At 43.7% G+C, this 19,123-nt stretch overlaps 1 protein-coding gene across 1 annotated transcript in view; it reads right to left on the bottom strand.

The window, feature by feature from the left end:
* Positions 1-19,123, bottom strand: part of NLK (nemo like kinase) — a 40,908-nt gene that overhangs the window by 19,886 nt on the left and 1,899 nt on the right. The gene's annotated exons all lie outside the window — the stretch shown is intronic.

Below are 19,123 nucleotides of genomic sequence, written 5' to 3'. Positions count from 1 at the left end.
CTACACAGATTTGTTTTTCCCAAAGAGGACACACTGTAATAATCCCACTTGGACAGCACTATGTCAAATACAAGGCCAGCACTCCATCTATCACCAAACCACTTTGCATCAGCAGAAGTAACAGCATACGGCATCTAAGTTCCTACAAATGTAAAATGGGAATGACACCAGGCTTTCTCTCAAAGTGCTTATGTGATGCAAGTACAGTAGTACAGAAATTATAAGGTGCCTTGCAGATGGTGAGCATTTTAATTTAAAGTAATTAGATTCTGAAAATAGAGTTTTATAATGAGAACCACAAAACTAGAGCAAGGAGATTCTGGCACCTCAATTCCCAATCACCATTTTTAAGGTGGGGTTTCTCAAAACTCCCTGTAAAACAGGGTTTCTGGATCTTCAGGCATGATGAAGCCTTTGCTTTTGTCTGCATACTTTCATTGGGGTAGTCAAAATAACTTTCTTCTGTAGGAATGCATTTAAGAGTCTACAGTCAGCCATACATCCCAATGAAACTGTTCCAGTTTAAGGCAGGATACACCAATGTCCGAAATCCAGCAAGCTGATCCACTGCCACATTTCCATCAGCTGTAACAAATGAATGCAGCAGAAAAGCACTGTCTTTAAGGATAGACCCAACACGTCACCAGGGCCTGCCTGCTGGGGCTGTACTGATGTACACAAAAAGGAGCAGAGCAGAAACCATCAGCAACTCATCTGCAGGTTTATTCCACTGAAGAAAACTAAGTTGCTTCTGAAATCCAACCTGCCAGTGGGCAGAATGAAACCGATCTGCTGGAGGAGGAATAAATACCAAAACAAGTTTCCACTTGCAGGCTCAGTTCTAGTTGAGCAAAGGGGAACGCTCTGCTTGGTGCCATAGGATTTGGACCCAGGACAGGCAGCACAGCACAGCAGCAGCATGGCTCTGGAGGCCGCACACGGGGACCCCTCAGGGCTGTGTTTAATAGCAAACCTCCAAACCACATCCCTCCTAGGAACGTGCTGCCTGCTTTCCTCCACGGAGTTCGAAGTGTAAACATTACTGAAGCACTTGACCAGAATGCTGTAACACACTCAGGTAGAGGAATAATACACTTGGCTTCAAAGCCGCACTGCATCTTGTTCGTGGTTTAAGGTAAAACTTACAAAGTAGCATTTCACATTATTATTCGTGCAAAGAGCAGTCATGCTCGGAGCTGGTAACAATATAACTAATGAATGTGAATGGCAGCACAGTAATTTCACGCCATGTTGAGTTTGTTCTCCCTTAACTCAGGGCAGCAGCTGCTTTCACTCAGCACAAACAGTCCCAGAGAACAGAGATAAGCGCTGCCGCCCCTCCAGAGGAATGCTTCTACTTTGGTGGAACGCTGCAGGGCCGAGCCCATTGGTAGCACTGGGTCTGTGTTCTTCCTGCCATCACACCACCCTCCTCCAGACATCTGCCCCAATGGCCAGCTTCTGTTCCAACCAAACCTCACGTGAGTTAATTACACATTAAGTAGATGGAGCTCTAAATGCATACACTGTAACAATCAGATGTTCATTAAGTAACAAATCAATTTACATAGTCCTAGCTCATGAAATGAAATTTAAAGAAAACAAACAAAAACACCCAAACCTCTAGAGCTTTCCTTCTATTAGTCTACAGCCAAAGAAACAGCTATCACTGCCCCACATGTGCTCTGCACAGTGCCATGCCAGTACAGCCACTACTGGAAGACCTCCGAAAGTTTCCTTTCAATTAAACCTAAAAGTCACTCCCAATCCTAATATTAAAACGGCAGAATTCAGTCTGAGAATGGCAAACCCAATCATCTTCGGGCAGCATCTGAAATTCACTGCATTATTTTAAAAGAACAGAACTTCTCTCACTGAGGATTCCCAAAGGAGGCCATCAGAACTGCCTGAAGCAATCAGACCTGCTCACCCAAATCCGCTTTGCTGTATCTGGATGTGATGGACTGAGGCACCACAACGTTCTGCATCAGCAGCCACGGGCCGGCGGTACCCACACAGCAACCACCTCTTACAGACTGAGAAGGGACTTCTGGGTGTGAACATTCACCACCTCCACCCAGCAAGTCTGCAACTGCACTGTAAAGTCAGGAGGCGGTTGTAGCTGCATAAATTAAAATTCTTGTAAATCAATTTTAATTACCCATGAACAATGATACAAACTGCAAAGCATTTTTCCCTGTTGGTATTAAGCCAATACTTCGTCTAAGTTTTCTCCTAAGTCCGTTATAGAAAATAACAAAAGCGATGTTTCACAATTAAAATGATTACCTTAGAAAGATCACTGAGGTAAGGAGGGCAGCTGCTGAATGCCTGAAAATCCTGACAACTACCACAAATTTACTGGTGCTCCTTTCTCAAGGTCCAAAACCATCTAAAAGCCAGGAAGTGCTAAACAGACCGGAGAACTGCTGAACTTCATCACAGCTGTGTAAGCACGGATAGTATGCCTGCTGGCCCCTGATTTGTCATCAAACACTTTCATACTGTAAAAACTGGTGTACACAAATAGCCTTTCCTAATGGCCCCATTGTAGGCTGTGATAAGAGCTAAACCAGGTTGCTGCTGCAGGTGAACTCAAGGTGCTTTTATTTGTTAGCAATGACGACCTGCAATGCCCTGCTCTGAAAGCAGCTCCTCAGCCCTTCCCCTCTGCATTGCAGTGCTCCTCTCCCCATGCCCCTGCTGGGCGTCCTGTGCTGCTCCCAGGGCTCTTCACTTCAAGGGACAGCAAAAACTGACAAAGTGATGGAGATCAGCAATGCCAGGACAATACTCCAAAACAGGAAAGAAGAAAGAAGCCTGTCTGAAAAACTGCTATTTACAACTAACAAAGATGCTGAAAACGTGGCTTGGTGCTTGTATACTTTGATACTAGTAAAATAATTATTTATAGCAAGAACATATCAGGTCACATAAGCCCAAGAGGAACAAAAAAAGCATGAAAGTCTCCCAGGAGCCAATTGAGAGAACAACCAGAAAGAGCCACAGTAAGCAAAGCTGCCTCAGAAGAACCCATTTTAATTCCCTTGTCTGCTATGTTAGGATATTGCTCCCTGAGTGAATCCAGCAGCAAAGTGACCAGCAGGCAGGAACCTGTCCATCACTCAGCACAGTCAACAGGGCGCTCCTGCAAGGGACTACGAAGTTTGCAAGGGCTTTGCTTATGAAATGACAATTGTAGCTGAGGATGGCAATAAGAGACCATGACTTAATCCAAAAATAACCAGATGCTATAGAAGTGTGGGGCAAAAATTAAGGTCATAAATGAAATCGGGAGGGGGAGAAAAACAACCAAGGAAGACCTAGATTAGCCTTAGTCACACCTTTAAGAACACTGGCTGCAGATGTTACTGTGAACACCCAGTCACAATGTTCTTTTTTTGTTATTATTCAGCGCAAAACATGTCAAAAGCTACTGGTAATGCCATTAAATAGAGCCCAACATTTTGCTTCCAAGGCAGTCCAAGTCCTTCTGCAGCACCGTGAGCCGCAGGGCAGGAAGCTGCAAGGGCTGCCAAACCACACAGCTGGGAAAGCAAAGCAGCTTCTTGTGAGATGCTCTCCCTTTGTCACCTCTCCAGTCTCCCAGCACATAACATTCCCCAGTGAGAATATTTATATTAATTTCCACTTCAGCTAATTGGCATCATGGTTCAGCCACCTAAAAAATGGTGAGCAACTGCACCAGCTACTTGTTACCTGTCACTTACTATTACAGGTAATACCAAGAGAAGTACAGCCAAAATATCACAGCAAGTTGTTTCTTTCTTGTTTGCTCTGTGTATTTGAAAACACACAGTTATGCTTAACAGCTGGTTTCCTCCAGAACACAGTCTGATCTGTTCTCCCTTGCCATGCTTATAAACAGGACTAAGAATATCCTGCTAACCAAAAAGAGAGAAAGGAAACGCCAGCAGAAGCGGTAAAAAGATTTTTGTTCAGGTAAAGATAAAAATACCAAAGAATGCAAAAGTATTTGCCTTATTTCTGGAAACATCCAGATAAAATCCATGGTCCCTCTAAATGTATGTTTACCTTAGATATGCAACCTGGCATATTTCATGTAACAAAACAGCTGATTGCAAACATTTGCCAAGAAAACATCAATAGTTTTGCTGAGTTTGGCAAAATAGAGTCTTATCAAACAGAACACACAGCCTAAGAACTGCAAAACAGATACACTCCATTCTGCTACAGTTCACAGACCCACTGCAATACGTAACTTCTGAATGCTCAACATCTACTACACGTACATCTGTATTAAAAAAACCACAACAAACACTTTCTAATTGAGGTGCAAACAAATCTCTAACAGAAGAACTTTGGCTGTTGTCACAAAGTTATCAAATACACATCTCTTCAAATATCACTATTTCTTTCAGACATCAAATTTCTGCAAAATCTCTCATCGTGTTGAGAGCTGACCTTTCTACACTTGAACACGTGTTACATGTGCTCTGGACTTAGGGCTGCACCTTGCTTAGCTCTCATGTACCTGTCCTGCATTTGCTCACAAGCCTGAGACCGGGTACAGAGCACACAGCACACAGTGAAGTCATGCGAGACCTCCCCGGCCCCTTGGTGTGACAGCAGAGCTGTGTGGGCACTGTGAGCTCCAGAGCACTTTGCAGCACAGCTGGACTGAGCCATGCAGTGGGCCTGGAAGAAGCATGCCTGGCTCTTCTAACAATAGCAGGGCTCTTCAAACAATAACAGTACTTTTTTGGCTGACTACAAACAACAAACATACACTATGTCCTACTGTACTGAATTACTGCATTAAAATATAGAAGTCTGATATGAAATGTACTAAGAAACAAAGATAATTTACACAAACTAGCTTTTCTTCACAGCAAAGGCTAATCACTGCAGATACATTCTTAGTAGCACTGGAGCTGCAGAACGGATTAATGACACCATCCAGCTTTCAAAACATTGCTTATCAAACTGAATTCTCACACGCATTTCACCTTCCAATTCTCTCTGTAATGTTCAAGGCAGACATTATGCCAAAGGTAACTTCTCCTCTCTGAATCCAGGTCAATGCATACGCACTGTTCCAGAGTTTCAACTGGCAGAAAAACAAGTTTGTGACTACTCCATGGCAATTATTACACAAAATAAGATAATGAAAGAATGTTCTCAGAGGGTGGTGTGGGAAAATGCTGATTTTGTTCTAAGAGGGAATCAAACCTTCCCTTCTGTTTACAGGGATTACCTATGAAGGCACACCAGGACTGAATGCCATTGCCTCCCAGGTTTTCTCTGTTAGTCCAAAACTTCCTTTCTCCATTGCTCAACTATTTGTTTGATTGAAGAATCATAAATAGTTTTTCCAGAAACCTCTTCCCTAAGATATATAAAAAACATGGTCCCACGAGCATTTCAGCTGCTCACCTGTGAATATTTGATACAGCACTTCTGAACAAATAATGCAGCATGTATTCAAAGGCACATGATACCTGAGGTGCTGCTTTTGGAGTACACAGCATTACAACAAACCCATGATGTTACAAAGCAGTTCTATTCTCAGCTACTGAGGTTAAGAGTTCTGCTTTAGTCTGGTGAATGCTTAGAGGCATTTTGTACACTTTGATAAGACTCTCAAAACATCTGAAAGTGAAACAAAACGAAAAATACTTCAGAAATGCTCACAAACCCAAAGATTCCCAGAACTAGTTAAAGGGCAGGGAGAGGGTGTGTGGCTATCACCTCACCTGCCTGGGAAATGTTTCATTGGGTACATAAAGCTCACTGGATCCAATGGCCCAGTCCCATATATACATGTGGTCTCTGGGTAGAATTACTGACAGATAACAAACCCACACATTTGGAAGCTTTTTTTTTTTTTTTTTTTTTTTGACAGTTCCTAGTGGCAATGAAATCATTCAAATACTAAAGCTGGAATTAATTTAGCCAAACTTTGGAAGGCAGACATGTGGCTGCTAACGTGAAGCTCAAGTGTACCTCCCTGACCTGCCTCACTGCACTGCATGCAGACAGAACAAAAACACAGAGCTGGGACAAACAGATGACAGACTGCTTTGTCACTACCACAGACAGCCTGGGCAGGTGCCAAACATGGTCTGTGACCAGACAGTCACACAGGCTCTGCACAGTCAGTTGGAGAAGGATAGGTGGGATTATTCTTTATGGAGGGCCTGTTTTGGGTAACACATGAAATGCTCCTCCAGACATGCCTTCCCCTAACACTCACCTGCAGAGGGAGGTAGGAGACTCAGCTTAAAATGGAGGCTCACCTGCAGATAAGCAAGGCTTGCTGACTTGAGAACTCTCATTTCTAAATTCTGCTTGAGTCTCCCACTTCCCAGTGTGCCAAGTCTGAATTCAAAGTCAGCACTACGAGTTCCCATCCTATTAGTGGAGTGACTTAGGCTTTCCCTGCAAGGAGGAATGGGAGTGGTGGCTAATTGCACAGCACCATTAGAAGAGAGGGTTTGTTTTTGTTGGATTTTCACAACAGAAGAAGCTTAGCATACACACTCACACAATTAGCATGGCATTATAATGTGCTTTACCCTCTGGCTGTACATTCATTGTTTAAGAGATGCAAAAGCTGATAGATTGTGGTTTAAAGGAAATATTCATAATCATTTTAATTATTCTGTTTAAAAGAAAAGCCACACACAGATAAGTTAAGAGAAAGAGGAAAACATTACGGTTGTGGTGTCTTCACTTTGCTGTACCAACCACAGGTTTGTAACACTTTATAACACTTCCAGCACAAGGCCCATTGCCACTAAGGAAGAGTGAATAGATGAATAGATGGAAATTTACTCGTCAGTCACAGCATCATCAGTGATGAAGAATCTCAAGTCAGAAGTACACAGAACCAGAGCACATCCGTCCACTGGGATGACAAAGGGCACAGGCCAGAGGTGAAGCCCTCCTGCAGGAGGCAGAGACAAATGTCTGGGAACAAAGTGAGTTCCTACCATCCTACCAGCATGCTACCTTAGCTGTCTGCTCAGGGCACACGAGACAGGCACATGTAAGACAAACACTGACACAAAGTGTGCCCATGTATTTTCACCAGTTCATGGACAAAGTGGCCACAAAAATCTGTTGATGCTTCTGATGCAAACTGCTGCCCACCAAGAGCTGCCAGCAGCCATACTTAACTGTTTGAAACAGAACACTGAGCACAAGTCAGTGCTGACAGCAGCACATGGGCATGGAAAACAGACAAGGTTGCATTGTTAAAAGACTTATTACCAAAAAGAACAGCTGTTATTTTTGGAGATATTTAAGAAATTGATGTGCTGATTTTCAGGTCACAATTGCTGTGCAGCAGTCTCCAGTTGGCAATACTTCAAAGATGCAGTAATGAAATATTAACAGTCATTCTTTATTTTAAGAGATATGATACAAAAGCAAACTGAAGAAGATAGCTGAGATGATGCCATTGAGCAAACCTTTGTGTATGCTCACATTTACTTCTGAGATACAGACAAGACCAGTTGCTGTGTGAGCAATAAGGGCCCATGCAGACAGTGCAGTAACAACCAGAGGTAAGAGATCTACTCGAGGGTACAAAGACAGAGCCTCCCCCCAGCAGACACCACACCTGTTGCCCTCTCCCAGACACATAACTGCAACATAAAGCAGCAGCTTGCTTTACTGTCTTTTGCTAACAGCAAGCACTGTTAATGAGAACCTCATTTGAGACGTAAGACTCATTCAAGGATAAAAAAGGATCAACACAAGCTAAGAGACTTAATGGAAAACTTTATTATGAGTCAAAAAAAACACCTAGACTTAACTTTCTCCAAAAGGTATTTCATGTGAAAGGGTTAAGCAACTTGTTCCTCATATCACACTTCAAAGGTGTTCTTTACTCCCATCTTGATCAGCTGCCAAATGCAGACCTCTCCAGAGCTCCTTTTTCAACAGTAGATGTCCTAAAAAGCCTTTTAATGCTGTGTTCTAATCACACCCTCAAGCATGTGTGCCATTATCACTTATTCTTTAAAAATCAGAGCTAAAAGCAAAACTGATTACTGCAAGAAATCTGTCTCCTCGAAGAAAAATTGATTTGGAGTACCTTACTTAAGAGAAAAGAATAGAAAATTAAAGGGATGCTGTTATGGTTAATATCTTTAAAAATGTTTAATTTGTCTTCCTTCATGGAAGGTTAAAACTGAAACTGCTTTTCAAATCAAACTTGTTTCTCCACTTACAGCACATTTTCTGACTGTGCTTAAGACTTCTTTTGTTTACTTTCCAACTATATGAACCACTGCACAGAACATCCATTCTGTGCCACCTTCTGATTCCATACAAGCAAGTCTTCTTTTCAGTCAATGCCACAGCTCTGTAAGGTCTGCGGTACTGACAAACATGATAAACATGCACATCTTCATGCACTTTTGTTCCGTTTTAAACATACACCATCACTACAGGAACTACTACATTCCTGTCAGCCAACCAAAGAAAATCCAAATGTGAAACCTTCTCCATGTCCAACAAACCAATAGGCCTTGGTGTAGTTCCTAGAATATTTTTGTACCACCATAGGAAAGTAGGTTAATAAAACTGCTGGCCATATCCTCCAGATAGATATCTAGTTTCCAGCAGTAGTCATGTACGGTGTCTTAAATTTCACTATAAGCTGCTGCTGCTACCCAATGATTAAACTCCTCTTTGCTCATTACTCCAAGCAGACTGAGCATAATCACTGAGAACCAGCACCATACCTCATTATTTCAGCACTTCATCTCCCAGGTTAAACCCATTGCATTTCAGCCACTCCATCATTTCACTACTATCACACTTGGCTATTAGCCAGCGTATGAAAAACCAGCAGAGTATTCAAAGTAACACCTGCAACAAGGATTGGAAACAGCACTTTGCTCCAAAGTAACCACAGTCTGTGTTCCAGGCTGCAACCAGGGCAAACAGCTGTCTCCTTTGGACTGCTAAGCTTCAAGACTCCCACACATTAGTTGTTTGCAAAAGGTAAATCTGATTTACTGACCCTTCAAGTTTCAGTTTTTTCTCCTGTCCATTATTACGATACAGAATATTTGTTATAATAATGCAGAATCCCACATTAGAACACAATATTTATTACTTGCCATTCTCCCTTCCCACTCCTCTTGCCAGAAATTGTTTTAGACAATAGCATTCACATTTATCTGTTTTGCATGGCAGTGGACACCACAACCATAGGACTTCCCATTCAAGTGTTACTTAAATGTTAAATTCACCCAGAACTGCAGTTCCTGACACCAGCGTTTAACAACTGACGAAGTAAGCACATACCGACACGTATTTCTTTCTCTGCTGAATAAACCAAAAGCAAGAGCTGAGAAATAAAAAGAACAGTGCTGTCTATTTTGTTAGAAACAGCAGCTAACAAAAGCTCTTTTCGTGCTACCTCTTTCAGAGACAATGCAGTTTCTTTTCATAATGGCAACTCAAACTGAAGATAATTCTTTATATATTTTGACAGCAGCGGTAAAGAGCACAACTACATTAGTGGCAGCTTCCTTGTTTCTGTACAAAAGGCAACTGGGCATCAGTTTTTCTGAAGTTTCCTCTGTATGTTTTACTCATCTTAAGTACTGGTAATCTGCTGGTTTTATTTCCCACCCCCCCCCTCCCACGCAAAGGCTTCTATGTGACCAGAACTGCACGTTCACTCTTTAAGTTACCGTAGGGGCAGGAGAGATGTATCAAACGTAAGGGAAAAATAACCTTATTGCCAGCACAGCCTGAGAGCCTGGAAGTGCTTTGGAGTTGTGGATATCTTTCAAATAAAGAAGATCCTTCCCCACTCCCCCTTTATTTTAAAGAGACGTATTACCAAAGACTTAAGATAAACCTACAGCCTTTCAACTACTTAAAACTATTATGAGAATGTCAAGGAAACAACATTTCTTTCTTCTCAACAAAACCCAAAGCCCCACACCACAAAAAACACCATGAACTGCTACAAACCCAGCTAATTTCCCTCCTACACAGCAGCAATTTCAGTTTCATAATTTCATGTGAAGAAACACCGAAGTCAGACCTGCAGGGCCCTTGTCTAACCTACTCTCTTCAAAGCTGCATTTAGATTTAAATGATCTCCATGAACTGACCTGAAAACCCTAATACGGGTTTCTCTATTCTGAGTCAGCCAAAAGCCTTGTGATAACACAAATCACCACCGTGGGTGTAATTCCAGCCTTCTCAGGACTTTCTAAAATAAAATATAGAGCCCTGGGGAGAAAAAAAAAAAAAAAAAAAAAAAAAAAAAAAAAAAAAGAAAAACATGCAAATTCAAAGGGGAGTTGTGTTATGGGCTCTAAAACACCTTTAACCCAAAGTTTAAAGAGCAGTTCCAGATGAAGGAAGAACTGATACACAGAAGGATTCCCATCACACGATGCTATGATGGGTGATAAAATCTTCTTGGGATCAACTGTGGGAGTGGTAAAGTTATCTACATTTAACGTTCAAACTACCAGACGTATCTACTCTTAAAATTTCAGACAAGTCTTCAGATGAGTAAACAGTAGCACAGAAATGGCAATGCGACATGCCTGAGACAGATCAGAGAAAGCCACAAGTAGGTCAGGGCTGGTCCCGATTCTGTCAACATTCACCTACTTTCCACCTCCTTCAGAAAACAAAACGCAAAGCAGGTCTCATTTACCTCTCCTCTTCTCCACACCAGCAACAGGAAAGGTGCAATTCCGGTTCTGGGCTCAGGAGGATTTCTCAGTGCCTCACAAGTGCAGCGCACGTCCTTAATCCTCACTTTTCAAATAACATCAACAAGCAAACCTGAAGCCCGCCAGAAAAGCACTCTGATATCTTACCTATCTTTAATAACTTAAAAGAGTACTTCCAGCTTCAGACTAAAATCTGTTTTTAGTGAAGCTGTTTGTTAGACAGCACTCTGACTTTATCACTGGAATTAAATCAGGTGACCCACAGCTAACTATTCCACAAGGACCTGCGCTGCCCTGCATGACAGCTGCTGGCACAGAGCTGCTCCAGAGAACACACACTGACACATGGGCAGCAGCCCGGACCTGCAGGAGCAGACAGACATCTCTCCCTTGCTCCATCAAAACGTAAATAGTGACTGATAGCAGCTTCACAATTCAAACCTGAACATCACTCTGTCAGGTCACAGTCTCACGGTCTTTTGTTCCAATTCATAATCTGAACATTCACTTCTGAAGCAGCGCTAAACACAGGACTAATGTTTTTGGACACTGTCATACAAATGCTAGCTCAGGCACAGCTATGGGCTGCCACAAACGCAACTGTGAAGCCACATCCTTAACCAAAAGCAGCTCTCAAATTAAAACTGAGTCTTTCAACTCACATATTTACTCTGCTTGTCAAAAAAGATGAGGCACTATCTTAGAAAAAAAGAGAAGATGTCAAGACAGTCACAGTTAATTCATTAGGCCAATTCAGAACAGTGCAAGGAATAAGGGATGAGGAAAAAAAGCAGAGTTCTCCCAACTTTTATAAGGGCTTAAATTAACAGTAATTATTACATAGAACTCCTGCTCCCAACAATAAACATTAAGGTAGGTGCTGAGAATTACTGACTCCATTTATTTCAGAGAAGGTTACTTTTACAAATACAACCCTGAGTGCCAAACACTTTTTTCTACTTACATACCCACAAACTCCAGATCAGCATCAAGGTCTGCTTCCAACACTTTGAAGGCTCACAGTAAAGATACAGGAGACCCAGAATACTCTCTTACTGGTCTTACCTACAAGTGCCAGCCAAGGAATTAGGAGACTATGAAAGGTGAATTGCAGGCAGACTGGGAATAACCATGATATTCTGTCCACACTACTGTAAAAGCTCATCTGCAAGACAACCTCTCTCCAAATCAGAAACATGCAGTGAGCAAATGAAACAATCAGAAAGACAAACATAATGGGAGGGTGCTACAAAAGGTGTAATGACAAAAGACCAACACAATAGAAAGATGTTATAAGGAATAAAGGACTGTTCACCCATCCCCAAAGATCTAGGCTCACACGGGAAAACTCCACCAAAAAGGGATCTCCAGAAAGAAAACCATCCTCAGTATCAGTCAGCCCTTAAACGAGGTATAAGAGGAGCCAGGCTCTACCCCCTCTGGTCACACAGCTGAATTGCCTCCATCTGTGCTCCCAGGGCTGCCCAGTCCTTTCCCTAGGTGCTCCATCAGTGGCTCGGGCTGTGACTCAGCAGTTACCAAACAGCCAACAGGAATTTACAGAAACACCCTAAGTTACAGTCACACTGGAAAACCCTTTTAACGTTGCTTTTGTTCTGCTTATTGCATAATCTCTAGGGAGTTAAACTCTCATTTAGTGCTCACACAGCCTCACACATAGGCGAGAATGCAGCCACTGAGGAACCTGTGCAGCCTGGCCAGCCTCAATGAACCTGAATGAGCAGAGAAAACAGACCAGGGCACACCTCCTTCTGCTTTTCTTGAGGCTGTAACAAGCCTTAATGTATTAGTTAGTAATCAAAACAGTTAAAACAAAACATAAAATGGATTTCAGTGTAACAGACTACTGACTAAGGGCCTGTTGGACTCTTTCCTTCCTGACCTCAACTAGCTTGTCTTTCCTTGGGGAGCTCAACAAATGCCACTGCACATCCCAGAAGTTACTTCATGTGACAATGACTACCTGTTCCTGAAAGCCGCTATTACTTTTATGGAATAAGTGTAATTTATTCATAGACAGGTACTCTCCAATGGTTGCAAGTATTTATGTTAAATAATAAAATGCATTAACTGAAATAATAAAAATTCCTGTACGCACTTCCATGAGAGGAGGGATGGGCAGCAGCTTCTCAGAAAACAAACGAATGTAGGATTTAAACCAAAATTACTACTTGACTACCAACCATTCAATGCTGTGCTCTGTGTCTCTCCCGCCATTAAGCAAAGGTTCAATTTCGACACTGCACAGAGCCAACAAAATGGAGGAGCAGTGAGAGCTTGGCCTGGTGCTGCCTGAGCAACAAAGGAAAATCACGCACCAGAGCCCACGTTTTCCGTAAAACCTCCTGCAACTGTTCTTGAATGTGATGCTTGGAATTAACGTTTCTGTAATTGCCCACAAATACCAACATATGGTGCTCTACAAAAAACGAAGAAGTAACAGAAGATAATTTATCAAAGTACACATGCTACAAAACGGTCCTGCCATCACATTCTGGTGTCAGAAACATCATAAGCAGTGTAAGAATTCCACTCACACATGGATGTTTCCAAGCCTTGATGAAAAAGAATCACATCAGGAAATTAAAAGAAGATATTGCTAGGACACACTGGTTCTGCTACAGCCCTCGTGATTAAAGCTCAAGTTCTTGCTAAGCACTCCCAGACAGGGTACATGGCCATGTTCCAAAGCCAAGGAAGTTAGCTAATACCAAGGTTGACACAAGACCGCCTTTATTTATCCATCAATCTCATGTACCAAGAGAGAACCAACACAATTTTAAACACCATAATGAAGTTCACGTTGTTCTAACACGCTCTGACTGAAGCAACATGAAGGGGTGGAAGTGAGCTAGAACAAAGGAAGAACATGCATCCTCAGAACAGGTTACTGACATTACCTTTTAGAAAGCCTGGCTTACTGGTACAACACCAATTTTTACAGCCTCTCCATTGCTAGATGGCAGATAATTGCCATGGTTTGTACCACCTTTAGCTACCCATTCCATCTTCCACCACTTGCATTCACTTTTTCCTTGTTACAGCTTATTATGGTTAAATACTGTTATCAATAAATAAATGCATTAACCACATAAGCCTCCATCCTTCACATACATATTTGTACTGCCTGTCATAAGCCACTCTCATTTAAGCATCTACTACCTCACTCAGGGGTCTACTTTACGAAATTGGACGTAATAGTCAGTTTGACTCACAACAAAGCAAAATTTCCAGCCCTACTACGTGATGTACTCCAGATTACAATGCCAGGATTTTGTCTACATCAAATGCACTGAAAGACAGAACAGCAGAGAACTTCTGTGTTGGCCTAGTGTTAGAGGCAGCCTGGATGAGGCCTGTCATCAGGGTTAATGCCACAGCTGTGGGGCTGCGCTGTGCCACCCCACTGCCTCCAGCAGCCACACACAGCACACACTGCTACTTGCTGCTATTTACCACCTCCTGGATCACAGAATCACAGAATCACAGAATCACAGAATTATAGAGGTTGGAAGGGACCTCTAAAGATCATCGAGTCCAACCCCCCTGCCAAAGCAGGCTCCCTACACCACGTCGCACAGGTAGGCGTCCAGGCGGGTCTTGAATATCTCCAGAGAAGGAGACTCCACAACCTCCCTGGGCAGCCTGTTCCAGTGCTCCGTCACCCTCACCATAAAGAAGTTCTTGCGCACCTTCATGCGGAACTTCCTATGCTGAAGTTTCAGCCCATTGCCCCTAGTCCTGTCCCCACGCACTACTGAAAAGAGACCAGCCTCGCCACTATGGCTCCCACACCTCAGGTATTTATAAACCTGGATCAAGTCCCCTCTCAGCCTTCTTTTCTCAAGGCTAAACAGACCCAGTTCCCTAAGTCTCTCCTCACAGGGGAGATGGTCCAGGCCCTGGATCACGTGCTGGGAGCACTAATGCCTCAACCCACATACAAACATGAGAGGCATTTGTGTCTTCTGCCTTAGTGATAGGGACGAGTTAAACACTCCCTTTAAAAGATGTAAAAACACATGGGGGGGAGAGGGAAAAGAACATCTGAAATGAAATGTCTTCTGAGAAACCAACACGAGGCTGTAGGCCCAGTTACAAGCTGCTCTGCTATAACATCTGCAGAACTGAGGGTGATGAGTGCTCCCCAGCCTGGCTGTACTCAAGTGACCTGCACACCACCGACCTTGGCATCAACTACAATGAGCTGATTTATTCAAAATAGTCCTCACCCAACACTGAGAAAAAACCATTATCCACATTCCTTCCCTCTTGCATAATCTTATGAGACAGTAATGAACAATCCAGTAGATTACGTGGAAAGAACACCGCTTAGCCCCCAGTGCCTGATTTAAGCACAAGAAGTCGCTATACGCATTTAATTTCCTTCTGCACGTTTGGGGAACTGCCATTTACATGCTAACAGAATCCTTTTCATGAAATTTGAAAACAACAGCTTAAACATAGCGGCTTTGCAAAGTGTCTCATAACACGACTGAGTGTCACTGTTCCACTCTATTTCTTCATAAACTGAGCCAGAATTCAACATAAATAAAGTGACCCTTCGAAAAACACTGACACGATCACCTGCAGATGCTTAAGCTGTGACGTCAGGTGTGAAACAAAGCACATGGCCACTCTGCCCACTGCTAGGGTCACCTTTTGCCTCAGGCATCCCCATGGCATCCTTCAAGACTTGGTGTCTTTTGTAGGAAATTGCTGCCTATCTGCATCAGATGCCGCAGCCACCCATAAAGCTTGCTGCAGAGTGCCCATAGCAGCTGTGCCCTTTACTTCTGTTACTATTTCTGACCATTTTATTTAATCATTTTAACTGCTTTGTTGTCCCGTTACTAAAAGCAAATTGTACGAACCTGAAAACCAACATGTTATGCGCAGATGTCTTCTACCTTCACAAATAACCCACGTTAAGCTCCCAGTTGGTACCACTGCCACACTTCAGCCAGCTGCAACAGCAGCAAGTGAAGGCTCTTCTCATTTGTCTGCTGCTTACTGAGCTCAAAGGCTGTGCAGGGATCCTCTCTCTGTTGCACGTGGTGGGCCAGGCTGACTCCTGCCAGAGGCTCTAATCCAACTGCTGGTGGATGTTCTGTTCCACCCACAAGAGAGCCCACTTCCACTCACTGTTCTGTTATTCTCAGTTTCGTTCACAGCGAAAATTCTAGGGTTAATTTTAGACAGCTTTTTCAGTTCTTTTGATCAATGATAATAAAAAAGTAATTTCAGATTAATACAAAACAGCAAGTGAAATGGTTCAAAGCAAAACAGTGCCCATCTAAATGCTAATGCTAAAATCAGATACTCTTCCTGTTCACAAACACTCCTCTAAAGGTGAGTTTTCAGGGACAGGAGAAAGTCCCTGCCTTTAGCCTAGAAAAAGACATCTCACACCCACAAATCCAAAAAGGTTTCACAAAGCAGATTTTACTAATTGAACTTCCTCTAAACTTTTCACGTACCAGACTGGACTTTTGCATTCCCATTTGCATTAACCATGCAAAACATCCCTTGGGTTCACTCAGAGGTGAACTTATCCTGCAGTTATTCATATGGGTTTTGAAGCTGTAACCTCCTTTATTTCCTAATACATATTCCAGCAATTTGTCCAAAATAAACGAACTGCACTGCATCCCTGCTCTGCATGAGTCGGTCCTTTGCAGTACTGCTGGGGGGGTCACCTGCTTACCCCACAGCCATCTCTTCCGCTGCTCTGACCAGCACCAGTGCAGGGATAAAATGCTTAACATTGCTTTAGGGTCTACACAACGATCAGTTCTATGCAGTACTCCTTTCAATGTTTAACTTAGCACTAGCTACAGGGATTTCAGACCATTCAAGGCTGGGAACTAAGTATAAATTTAGGCTAAATTATTTCTGTTTTGACAAAGTTGTGGCAGCCTGTGCACAGCATCCTATCTCAAAGTCAGCCAAACTATCACAGCACTACACGGCTATCAAACATTCTGAATAAAAACTATTAGAAACAAATCCACTGAAAACCACACAGCAACATAAAGCTGCATAAATCATGCCTTTAAAAATAATTTCAAAAGAGTGCACAGCCTTTTTATGTGTGCCATTTGTGACACGTTTCTCACAGAAACGCCTCTTACCACAGTTTTTATAGTAATAACACTGGTTGCCTGGTTCCATCCTCTCTGACGAACTACACCTTTCTGCACTCCACGGCACACAGGAGGCAGACACGACCTGCACACAGCTGGCAGAGTCCCATCCCAACCAACACAGCGCTCAGTTCCACTCCCGATGCCTCCACAGCCGCTGCTGCTCTCAGCTCTGGGAATTTCACACCAAAACGGCACCAGCTCCCCCCGCAAAGGCAGCAGCCCTCGGCCCCTCGCTCCCCAGCCAGACTCACTGCCCTCCTGTTATTACTATCATTATTTTTACGAACCCCACCAGATGGCAGCAGCACATCTCCCCAGCAGAACAGGGAGCGCTTCTGCAAAGGACAGCTCCTCATCCCCAAAATACTCACAAGACTTCCAAATATCTGACGCACGTTTTGAAACACGGGGCATGGAGTTTTTGCTGAAACTAAAATCTGGATTATTTTTTCCCCAGCACGTTAAGAATGTGCTGACAGGGACTGGATGAAGGACAAAGCGTCCCGCTGGCAGCAGGACATGCATACGGCGTGGGCAGCACCCGAGGAGCAGCAGGAGCTGCTTCCTAACTGCGGGACAAGCTGCAGCTTCTGGACAACACGACACATCTCAGGGGTACAATGAAGGACTCCTTCAGGTACGTCAGCCGCCTGCAGAGCAGCATTTCTCACCAACACACTATGAGCTCTTTGGTTATTTGTCAGTGCCAACCGATGCTCAGAAAGATATAGATATGCAATAGGATCCTCACTCACAATTAGCTTGGGCCTCGTGTTACTGAATTTTTCACATTACACTTGTACCAAAGGATGCGTTTTTTATGCCTAACTTGAACTGTAAGTACCCAAATCGATGTTCGTGTTCCATTATCCCACACAGCCAGAACCGAGCTAGACAGGCACTCCCGTTTGGAATGAAACCCAAAATTCAGCTTACCTCTGCCTACATGGCCTGCTCAGCTCAGCACAGCCCCACCCGCCAAAGTTAACGTGAAACACCAAACACTGTAAAGTGACCGCAGAGTTCAGCTACATGTAAGCAAAGAGGAACTGAATTCCACCCATCACGTTCTCAGTCTGCACACACTTACAGCTTTACCACAGCAGCCTCTGCTCTTATTTCATGTAATGCCCCTCTCCGTAAAGGCTGTCGCTCTCTCAGGTAAGATCTGCAGCTCTGCAGGCTCCGTCCAATGGCCATGTGGTAGCAGAGGAGCCTGGCGCCGCCCAGGGCAGACCCTCATCCTACACTTCTCTTCCCTCCGCGTTCTCAGTACTGAATATGCAAATGTAACCTTTTATTCCACCGAATTTATGAACACGGATCACTCTTTGTACCGTTTTGTTTTGTTTTGTTTCCAGATAAAACTGGGGAAAATAAAGACCGGAAAATTACACACAGGTAAACAAAGTGTTTGAGCCAACCACTAACCGGGTCTGATCTTACATAACGCTCCAAATTTAAGCAAGCCAGCAACAACTGAGATGAAAAACCACACTTTATCAGAAATAAATACAGGAACGGATGAAAATAATCTTTAGACATGTTTTTAACGTTTCCTCTGCTGTTCTCACTCTTTCCTGGACATTTTTGAACACTTCAGCACAGCAGGACTGGAGCAGTGCTGCCCAGCTCCCAGCACTTAACTCCTGCACTAAGGGACACAGACCAGTCGCAGCACTCAGCTACGCCTCTCCTGCGCAGCTCTCCCAGCCAACAGGGTGTGTGACAAACACTGGCCTGCTCTAAGGGCAGGGCCAACAGTTACAGAGCTGGGCTGTCCCTGCTCTGCCCTGCAGCCCCCAGCATGGCCCTCAGCCCCGCTGCTCTCGGTGACACCACAGCACCCACAGACAAGCGGGAGCTGCACGGGGCTGCACCACTGACCTGCTGCAAACTTGGTGCCGGTGAGGCAGGAAGTGTGCGGCGACGTGACAACAAAACCCCGACATCCCTTCCGCTCCCAGAGGGCTACAGAGCACAGGGAACCTGGCAGCAGCTCATCCAAAAACCAATCAAAAACCAGGCTAGCTTTGCTCCTGCGATCCTGAAGAGCAGTTATGACATACATGAAGCGGTCACAAAACATATTAGAAGAGATTATGACCCACTGAGAAAAGCCTCTGACATAGCAGCTGAGGGAGTCAAGGTATTGCAGCACAGTACAGTAGCACAGAAAATCCCATTTGCATTTACGAGATGAGAGCAAAGTTCAGGCGCTCTGTTTCAGGCAGCCTCCCAGGCACAGCT

The sequence above is a fragment of the Excalfactoria chinensis genome, chromosome 19, assembly GCF_039878825.1.
Source record: "Excalfactoria chinensis isolate bCotChi1 chromosome 19, bCotChi1.hap2, whole genome shotgun sequence".
In the NCBI taxonomy this organism is placed as follows: Eukaryota; Metazoa; Chordata; class Aves; order Galliformes; family Phasianidae; genus Excalfactoria; species Excalfactoria chinensis.
This window is presented reverse-complemented; position numbering and strand designations above follow the sequence as displayed.